This window comes from Pavona decussata, unplaced genomic scaffold (assembly GCF_977016875.1).
Source record: "Pavona decussata unplaced genomic scaffold, jaPavDecu1.1 SCAFFOLD_309, whole genome shotgun sequence".
NCBI lineage: Eukaryota > Metazoa > Cnidaria > Anthozoa > Scleractinia > Agariciidae > Pavona > Pavona decussata.
In genome coordinates this window covers 73,848-84,960 of record NW_028145702.1, presented here as the reverse complement: position 1 = coordinate 84,960, position 11,113 = coordinate 73,848, and the positions used below count along the sequence as shown (strand labels likewise).

Sequence of the window (11,113 nt, the reverse complement as noted above, 5' to 3'; positions counted from 1 at the left end):
AGAAGTCTTGCTATAGCGATCGCGCTGAACTCGCTTCATGAGCAAAAACACCAGTTGCCAACGAAAAATTGAAGAATAAGAAGCAAATATGTTGAATGAACAAGCTATGTAGTCACGGCTGCCATTTTTTTGAAAACAAGAGCGGCATTCCTATAACGCCATATAAGGAGCACATAATTTACAGAAGTGAATGTTTAAATTTATTTGAGGGTCATGTATCACTGAAATCAGTGGTAAATAAAAATGTTAAAATTTTCTCTTGTTCAATAGATAAGATTGGAAATGTCTACTAAACCTTACAAATCGAAACTTCTTTTGTATTTATGGAGAGTCAGTTTTATTGCCATTGAAGTATTTTTACAAATAAATACCTTTATTTAAAGAAATAGAGAAGAAAACTGAAGAAATTTCATGTTATTCTGATTGTCAACTAGACATGGAAAATAATAATTTATTAAATTTAACAGGAAACAGCTTTTATCTAAAATAAAGAATACTTACTTTGAAACATGGTGTTGAAAAAGACATCTGCAATTTTGTGATGTAAAAATGTGACCTTTTTTCCTTAGTTGACAGAAGATATACGTACTATGGATCCCAAGCAACAAGAGAAAGGTAAACTTAATTTAATTTTTCTACCAAAGGGGTTGGAATTTCTGTTATAGCAAACAGCTTTCTGGGCATCATGAGTTAAAACAGTTTTTACTTTTTTTGATGTGAGCTAATTAAATGCTTTATACGTTTGATAGAATACTTATTCAATACACTTGAATAACCAAGAGACAAATCAACACTGTTGACGGAAGCATTAACAGAAAATTGAACTTAAAATGGTACTTATAGCAGCTGATGAAGTTAAAGTAAAACAGTTGATGTTACTCTTAATATCAAACATAGCTTTGATGAATTAATAATTAACTGCTTTTGTTTTCCTTTTGTTTTCATTACTACCGTTTCCAAATGTGACAATTCAAACAGCCGTGGAGAAACAGGGTACTGCTTCTGGTAGAGTAATCATAATGTTAAGAATATTAATTTTATTGAAAGAAACATGTTTTATTAAAGTAGCTTCTTAAAATTAAGTGTCTTTTCCAACTAGTATGATGTATGAAATGTAGGAAATGCCACTCAAGAGAAAGTAAATTTGAAAAAATTTTCGGTGGAGGGGGAAACCTGAGACTTCCCTATAGGCTTGTGTCTTAGGTACTTGCGTGAGTGCCTTTGGCACTAAAAAATACTTGCTATTTTCCATTAAAAGGGGTTGGAATCTCTGTTATAGCAATGGAGCCTTCTGGATATCCTGAGTTGAAACAGTTTTTGCTGGTTTTTAATGTGAGCCAATGAAATGTTTATATCTTCGAACTTAAAATGGTACTTATAGCAGTTGCACACAAAGTAAAACAGTTGATGTTGCTGTTAATATTAAATGTATAGCTTTGATGAATCAATAATTGACTGCTTTTCTTTTCTTTTTGTTTTGATTACTACCATTTTGGAATGTGACAATTCAAATAGCAGCGAAGAAGCCAAGGACTGAGCCTGGTAAAGTAATTATAATTATTAAGAACATTTATATAAAAAAACCAAAAACGTCTTATTAGAGCACCTGTCTAAAAAGTCTTCATTAACTAATACTTAACAGTTGGTTAATTGTCACTTAACAAAGTCAGCAAATGGAAGATGCTATCAGTGGTCTTCAACAACAATCAAGTTCACTGGGTGGCAATTTTTCTCTTCTGTGTTCTCTCTTTTATCTTGCTCCTATTATCCGATTCTTGATATCCTTGGAAAGTGTCAATACAACAAAAATTAGAAGTGAGCATTTTCCAGATTATGAAAACAGAGTTAGGTGTGTATTCCAATTAAGCAACAGTTTAATTTAAAATGCAAGTTCTAATTTAATCATAATCTTATTTAAAGGGACACAGTCAGCTAGTGTACAGGTGTATTAGATACCATTTCTTAGCTGATTTGCATATCACATTTCATCATAAGTCTAGCGCTGAGAAGCGCATCCTATGAAAAATCTAAATAGATGTTGTCAAGTTGAAGTATTTGCCAGTTGAAATTATTACTGTATAGTGTTTATAGACCTAATGTCATATTAGAACACTTATCTTCTTGATGCCATGGAGAATTTATACTGATGGAGTTGTCCACAGAAAGTCAAATGTCAACGAATACCTCTGTAGTTGAAGAATCATGCAATTGTTTATTTTGGTATCTGGTCGTGTGACAAATTATTTTCTACATTTCACTGTCACTGTTTGCATGAGAGGCAAATTGAGTTCAAATTTTAGTGAATATGTCAATTTTAAAACGTAGCGAATCCACTGAACTTTTTTAATAGTGTAGCTAATAACGACCAGTAAGCTTTATTTCTGCTTTCAATGATATATTTTGCTTTATAATTTCGTTTCTACAACTTCTGCACTATTTAAATTTAGGAACCAAAGCCATGTAATTGCAAGAACGCTTGTTTGACCTGTAGAAAAAAAGGTTCTACTAGAAATTGTTCTTGTTGATGAGATAATCGACTGTGTACCGAAGCTTGTATTCATCTGAAATCCAAATCAAGCAGTGATGATGCAAAGTTCGTATTATTTATGAAGATTTCCTCTACGTGAATGTTTCGCCAGGTTGAGAAAATGTGATTTTTCAAATATATAATTATAATAGAGATTTGGTGGCCAATGTTTTTGAATGATTTTTCTAGTTATTGAAGTTAACGCCGGGGATTTCTTTTGTTTGACGCCTTCACGTTTTCCACCTCTTGTTTTTATGTTGCGTTGGAGACAGATTACATACTGATTTTAACCAAATATGATAAAATAATGTCATAGGATGAGCAAAAGCATACTGAGAAACAGGTTTTTAGTAAAAGCTTTAAAATCCAATAAAACAGTGAGAAGATTGAAGTGGATTTCTTGATGTATTTGAGAGATAGTTTTGATTTCAGGTTAAGGTACACGGTTTTCAAACTGATAAAACTAGTGTTGAGGTCAGCGTGGTCACAAAACTGACTGTGTCCCTTCAACATTAAGCTGGTATTGGCCACTAACTATTGGATTTCTGGAATACAATATTATTACTGTATTCCAGAAATGCAACAAATGATTTGTTGCATTTCTAGAATAAAATTCTGGAATAAAATTGGTGATTTCCACTATTTAAAGTGCTGAGTGTTCTATAAGTTAGAGTTGATAAGATTTGATTTGCTATTTCAAAAGTGTATTTTGTTTTTCTTCCAAATTAAGATGCAAAATTGGTATTGTGAACAAGACTTCGAATAAACGTGACGATCACATTTGTCACTGAAATTAGATTATCTTTTTTGTTTATTAACGACAAAAACTATTGTTTGTAGGGGCACTGAAGTCCTAAAAATATCTGCAGAGAAAATGGATTCCGATTAATTAGACTTTTTTTAAATTTAATAAGAACAAAAATGTTCCTTACAATGGAGATGAAAAAAGAATATGGAGTAGTCAAAAGTCATAGGTGGTTTAATGGCCATGTTAGACTACAATGGGTTTAAATTATATATCACCATCCAATATTATCATAACAGCTGTAATGGGTGATTCCAGAAAATATCCATACCATACCACGGACGGCTTTCAGGATTTCCGAAGTGGGGGGGGGGGGGGGGGTTCAAGTTAATGGAATTCTGAGGGCATGGGGTGGGGATATTTATGATTGGATATCCGAAGGCACTGGTGAATTCAACAGGTGGGATTTCTGGAGTAGAAAGTGCAGAGTGAGTTCCTTGAAAATGCTATTGTAGTGGACTTTTGTAGTTCGTAAATAAAATTATTCACGAACGTATGAGTGCGGAAGCGGAAGACAAGCATCGCTAGATCATGATACATTTCAAGTACACTACATGAGGCATATGGGTTGAGAACACTTTTTGTGCATACAACATGACATATAAAAGGATGCAACAAGACTTGACGGTACATTTGGTCGCTGAAGGATTTTAACTGGCTGAATTTGAGCTATTCTGCTTTGTAAACGTCAAAACAGCACAGGAAAACAAAGAGGAGTAAAACTGGCATAAATGGACTTAAAAAATGGACTCCAAATTCGGACTTAAAAAGAAGTTTTCCCAGCTTGGCCACTAGCGGTAGGTTTTTCTTGTTGCTGAAGAGTAAAGCTTGTCGCCTAGTGCCGCTAGATGACAGTTTTGAGGAGGCATAAATTCATGTATGTTTGTTCATATAGGCGTTGCTTCAGTCGAAATGTACGTCCCAGAAAAAGCGGAAATTCTGAAGGGGAGGGGGGGTTCACGATTATGGAATTCTGAGGGCATAGGGGGGGGGGGTAACACATTTTAGAATTTCAGAAGGTAAGGGGGGGCTAAAACATGAAAGCCGTGCGTTCTTGGATATGGATATTTTCTGGAATTGCCCAATACTAATGAATGATAATAAATAAATTTATTAATATGTTATTACTTCATAATTGACACTTGCATAATCATGGTATTGGTAATGTTATTATTGTATCTTGCAGCTAGGAAAGATCCAAAGACAGTGCCATTGGGTAAATATAAATTGGACATATTGTCATAAACTATATTGTTCAATTCACGTGTTTTATTTCAACCAAGGTATCTATTGTTTGAAATTTTGATATGCAATGTGAATGATTACTGTGGGCTGACCCAGAACTTTTTTTTACAAGTTAGCAAATCAGGATGATTATGTGAATTTCATTAACAATCATGCCTCTTTGCAAAGTTCATCAGGCAAGTGACGCAGCAACGAATTATTGAAAAGATATTGTTTTATATTATAATAATAATGAAGAAGATATTATTTTGATGGGTCTTGACAATCTGCAAGCCAGTGAGCGTGCGAGCCATGCGAGGCAGACGTGTGAAGCACTCGGTTAGCGTAAAAAAACACCACTCCGGTTAGCCTAAAAATAACTCTGGTTAGCCTAAATAGCACTCAGGTTAGCTTAAATAGCTCCCTGGTTAGCTTAACAGTTAACATTTATGTTAGGGGTTGGTCATGCCTTGGATGCCTCGTATGTTTTATTCATGCCTCCCACGTCTGTCTCACATGGCTTGTATGGCTCGCACGTTTGGCTTGCTGGCTCGCACACTGGCCACACTTGTGATTTGCTAACATGTAAAAGAAGTTTGTTGGGATTGATCAGAGTAAAGCGTGTTGCACTGTATTACGCAGTTGATTCTTAATGTAATCCACCTTTTATGCAAAAATTTAACATCAATCATGAAAATAACTATAGTCCAGTTTAAAATTCTTCAAAAAGTTGATGCGGTGGAATATTACATTGGTAAAAAAAATTAATGAGGTGTAGATATACACTGAGCTCACTGTCAGCTTGTTGGAAATATAGTTGCATTGGTGTTTATTGATTCGTAACGTTTGTAATAACACTTGTGTATAACACAAAGATGCCTTGAAGCTTTCGGTATTAATGTGTTTCGTTAATAACTAATGTATCTTAAAAGAAAGGGTTACTAGTATACCTTGGAATAGTCTCAGTTTGGCTGATATCTTCTTGTTTATTCCCCAAAAGTCAAAAAGCATAGACTGTTCAATCGTTACTGATTTCAGCATCTTTCATGAGTAATTGCAAAGAGGTTTGTTGTGCTTCATTATATCTTGTAGCGATATCTACATTGTTAAAAACCATTATATGAAATAATGACATAAGTGAGAATAATGTATTATATAACAATAAATAACACAGGCGTACTTATAAAAGGAAAATGCTTAACTTAGTCAATGCTATCAGGAGTTGAACCTACTGATTACTAGGTTAGACACTATAACTATATGTGACCTCTCACACGAAAACGTTCCTTACGGTTTGCCGTTTTGAAAAGGATAGCCATTCGTAAGCCGTTCATCAGTCGTTCAAACGGAATGGGATGTCGTTTGAACGGCTTGAGCTGTCTGTTCAAAAACAATTGGGAGCCGTTCGAACGTTCAGTCGTTCGAAATTTTTCTAAAGCCGTTCAGCCGTTCGACTTCACCTGTTCAAAATTTTCCTTTAGCCGTTCAGCCGTTCGACTTCACCTGTTCTAAATTTTTCTGAAGGTGATCAGCCGTTCGACTTCACCCGTTCGAAATTTTCCTTGAGCCGTTCGACTTCAACCGTTCAAAATTTTTCTGAAGTCGTTCACGGCATCCATTTTAAACGGCTTCTCTATCCGTTTGTCATCCGTTCGCATGCCATGCGTTCGACCGTTCGAACGGACACCGTAAGGAACGTTTTCGCGTGAGAGGTCACATATGAGCTACAGGAGATTGATGGGAACAAAAATCATTAGTTCATTCTATAGAACAAATGTTGTGCATACTGCTAGGATAAGAGTGTGAGTATCTAACATAGGCAGAAATGCAATAAATGTGGTGGAATATTTTAAGGTTTCTGAAGAAATGAAAATGATGTATTCACTAAATGAGACAAATATGCTTGGAAAAAAGTAATTTAAGTGCTTATATTATTTCAGGGGTCGGAACTAAGATCTTTTATGTACTAGTTTAGCTGATTGGAGTGTTAATGTGTGACATATATGTGGTGTAATGAATGTGATGTATAATAATTTAAGGCTGGTGAATAGTATGACATAGTTTATCAGTAATGTTTTATCAAGCGTCTGTTTTATGACTTCTCATTGATTGTACCTTTGATTCTACTGTTACAGCACTGCGACGTTTAAAAATGGAATATATAGAGCAGAAGTGTGAGTATAAATTAAAAAAAAAATGAGTTTCTTAACTGATTAAGCTGATCTCAATTGCTCATGCAGAACAACATGTCTTATGCATGTTGTGATTAATTCAAGTAAAATAAACTGTTTGAAAGGAATAATTAGTATGATTCCGCAAAATATAACAGAGGAAATACACTTTCTTGTATCAAGTGGTTGCTTTTGTAATAATTATGTTAGGTGATATAATAGGTTCCACACATTAATTGCTCTTCATGATAGCTGCAGATTTGTTTGAATTTTGCTGATAATTAAGGTTACCTGGGACTTTCAGAGGTGTCTCGCGTTTAAATGATGTACAGTACCGCCTAGAACTATAGACCCATTTGCCGCGTCATTGCCGCGGGATCTACTCGCAGGTTTCCCTCGGTATTCCCGCAGTAGGACGTTTTTTTTCCTCGGTTCGGTTGCGGTATGGCTTTAAAGTTGCCGCGGGAAAGTTCACCTAGGTAAAACCTCGGTAAAGAAAAGACGCGGTAGAGTTTGAATACGCTTTTGTATCCTTTGCTTTGTGTTTTGGCTCGTCAGCTTCTAATTGCAAAATCACACCGAAGAATGTTAATTACGGAGGACAATTATGGGCAATACACATACGATTTTCGGCCCTTGAAGAAAATGAGAATCCGCTTTTGAGTATCCGACCACATTTGAAAAATCCTTTGAGGAAGATTCTGATTTAATATCTCAAAACTTGGTATACCCAAAATATTTGAAGACTTCTTGTGGACAATGCGCAATATTCACTATTGAAGCTTTGAAGCGTGCAGATCTGCTCAAGAAAAAACAAGCAAACTTGAATTTTTGACACAGTCAGTGGAGTTCTGTTTGCTGGACCTTTTAAAATCATTTATAAGTTGAAAACAAATAATATTTCGGCATAATTTGTGCCGCTCAGCGCCCGAATAATTGCAATTCCAACACATTGTCGGTTATTGTCATTCAGACTCCTGACGTGACAAGCTGTTTGATGCAACACGGCAGTGTTCCAGAATGTTAGTCCGCTGTTTACTTTGTATTTTTTGCCAAGTTATTTCAATTTTAAGTTAGGAGAAGAAAAAGAAAAAAAAACTGACCCTCGAAATGTACGGATTATAAAACATATGTTCGCGCGTGACGATGTTATTGTAACTTGAAACCCTTGTGTCAACTTCGCAAATTTTGTCGCTTGTGTCTACAGTCTATTTTAAACCTCTTTCTTTTAAAATGAACTTGGCACTGCAAAAAGAATAATATTCCCTCTAAATATCCGATTTTTTAGAACACAAGCTTGCTCTAAAATTCAGGAGATATTTTTAACAGCTGTTTGGTCGATCACGCACAAAAAACGCTGACGAATCAGAAGCAGCAGTTCCCACGAGTGCAAAACAAACGTTAAACTTAACTTGCTCCTATGCAAATTACGGTTAATTTACAAGACGTTTGCTCCGTCGCTTGTATCGAAATGAACAAAGTAAGAGAACTAAATTTTAAAAAAGGGATTTTTTATGACAATTCAACGAACTCTCTTTCGTTAACTTCCCTGAGTGTTTTGAAAAGCAAGTAAATCAACGTACACGTATTTCACTGCGTATTTAACATACCCTCGGAGACATGTAACAAGCTTCTTTCAAGTGTTGGATTGTTAGTTACTTTTATTATCTCTGAAAAGACGGAATACAAACATTTGCCAAGGCAAAGATTCAGGATTTCAATATTTGAATTATTACGCGAACTACCCAACGCCATTTTGACTTGAAATTACTCCTTCGATTGAGCACTGATTCTTCGCACCTCGAACACTTGCAGTGTAAATATCTTCACTCACGCTAACACTTATTTTAGAAATGCAACCAGTCCCCATTGTCCTTTCCTGCGGCACGCCTCGTCTTTTCGCCCGCGGCAAATTTACCGCGGCACACTGTACCTCGTCTTCACCACGGAACGACCGTATTTTCACCTAGGTGGACACACGGCCACTACCCGCGGTAAAGACGAGGTATGCCCTAGTCTCGATGGGTCAATAGTTCCAGGCGGTACTGTAGCGCATCGAGTTTAAACTGTAGATACCTAAACCCCTATATCAAATTAAAGCTTATAGAGCTGACTATCAAACCATACGAAGAATTTTGAAATAAAATAAATTGTCAAATTTTTCACGACGTTTAATTGCGAGCGTCCGAATCACCTTTGTAAAGCTACAAGTCAAAGTGAATTTTGTTTTTTGCTAATTTAATTTGCTCCTCAGTTTCCGGACCGAAGGCGCTAAAAAAATGTGTCTGCGTTTTGCCATATTCAATCGCAATGAAAAGTTATAGAGCATTTTTGAAATAGGATAAAAAAAATGTGGAATAATCGTAGAAAAATCGCTTTTGGAGAAAAAAAATATTTCGAAAGAAAAAATTCGCAGACACGTTTTTGTTGTTTATGTTAAACTAGCTACTGTCCAAATTTGAAGGCAAACAAACAAATTCCTTTTGAGTTTTAGCTTTTTGAAGTGGCTCATCTAAGTGAAAAAAATTTATTTGAGAAAACAGCGCTAAAAATTCGGCAATTCATTTTATTTCAAAATTCTTGGTTTAGTTGGTTAGCCAGCTCTATAGGCTTTAATTTGCTATAAGGGTTCAGGTATCTACAGTTTAAATTGGATGCGCTACATTGCTTGGATGCGAGACACCTCTGAAGAAACCTCTGAAGGTACCGGGTAAGCGTAAGTCTTAAAACACAAGGGATTGTCAATTGAAAAGGAGTATAAGATTACAGTAATTTCTGTTGAATCCATTAATCTAGCCAAATAACAACTGATTACGATTATTATGTTAGCATTTAATGTACATTATGTCACAACTCTGACTTGTGACATAAAGTTAAACCTCTGAGCAATTAATAGATTTGATTGTGAATGCAACAGTTGAGACATTTTTAGTTTTTCTTTAGCTATAGTAATTTGTAAGTAATATTTCTTTGTTAAAAGAGATATTTTAGTAGAAAAACTTCTTGGTTGCTGCTTTTAGTAACAATTTTCAATAAATATGGCACCAAGTTTAAATATAATTTGTACTAACTACTATAATATAATTTATTAGATCACAAAAATTGTGCTCGATGTAAAGTGGTACGTCTGCTAAAGGTAAGTAAAAGTAGATGTGATACTCTAAAATCTTAGAAAAAATATTTCTTTTCATTATAAGTATCACAAACATATTAAATCACACTGCCTTGATTTTTTTGTTTCATTGTAACTCATCACAAACATCTTTACTTATAATAACTAGAAAATTTGTGACAATACAAACCAAATTAATCAAAATCGCTTAAATTGTCATTATTAGAACTCACCCAGAGTTTTTCCCAATTGAACTTAATGAAATACAGTTGAACCTTGATTATTCGGACTCGTCCGGACTGCAGTAAATAGTCCGGATAATCGAGAGTGTGGATAATTGAAAATATGAATATTAATGAGAGAGAAATGTAAATAAAAGGTTACAGCAAAGAAAACATGACTTTGAATATGAAATCAGTTTCCCAGTAGATCTTTGTTGAATAAACTAAGCGTACAGGGCTTTATCCAACTGCTCATCATCGACCAGCTTCATAGTCTCCTACACAGTTGCAACCCACGTGTTGCGTGACGACACTAAGAACGGCTACGTGGGAGATTACCAGCTTCAGGGACTTTTGAAATTCCCTTGGCCACAAAACAATTGAGTCAATCAGATATCAGCTGAACGTATCAGAATATTTCTTTGTGTCGTCGCTGTTGCGAATTTTGAAAAGTGCACAGGATAATGCGCTGTTTCAACAGTTTTTTGAAAGGATTATTGGGCTTTTTGCAACTTTGAGTTCAAAACATCTCAACTTATTAATATTCATGAGAAAATTAGGAGCAGAGAAAAAAGTTTGGATAATCGAATAATCCGGATAATCGAGGTCCGGATAATCGAGGTTCGACTGTATTCAAAAATTGAATACTTCTTTAATTTAACAGAATTGAACTCCGTATATTAGTACAGCGTTGTTCTTGGATTGTATGGTGCAATTTAAGAATAGATTAGTGTTTAGTGTACGTATATCGAGTTATGATAGTTATGGTTGTAGTGTACGCGAGATGTTTAGAAAGCATAAAAGAAACGTAAGAGTTGGTTGAGGGAGAGCCAAGAGCAAGTTTAGCTTCTTCGATATTCAGAATTGTTAGTGCCGAGCACTTGCATTTGACATAAACTTTCTATTCAAAATGTCGAGCTAAAATAACATATTTTTCAGAAATGCGCATTCTAAGACTTGATGGCATTTCAAAGTGTTAGATAAACATCGATAACGATAGATATAGCCTACCTTTACTGGTTTCACGTTAGTCGTCCATCAGGGAAACATCGC

General features: G+C 35.2%; 1 long non-coding RNA gene across 1 annotated transcript; it reads right to left on the bottom strand.

The window, feature by feature from the left end:
* Positions 1–1,301: 1,301 nt before the first annotated feature.
* Positions 1,302–11,113, bottom strand: LOC146454218 (uncharacterized). Its single transcript, XR_014859299.1, has 3 exons — positions 11,072–11,113; positions 5,507–5,654; positions 1,302–1,783 (listed from the first exon to the last, which is right to left on the bottom strand). It is a non-coding gene; the product is annotated as an uncharacterized LOC146454218 (long non-coding RNA).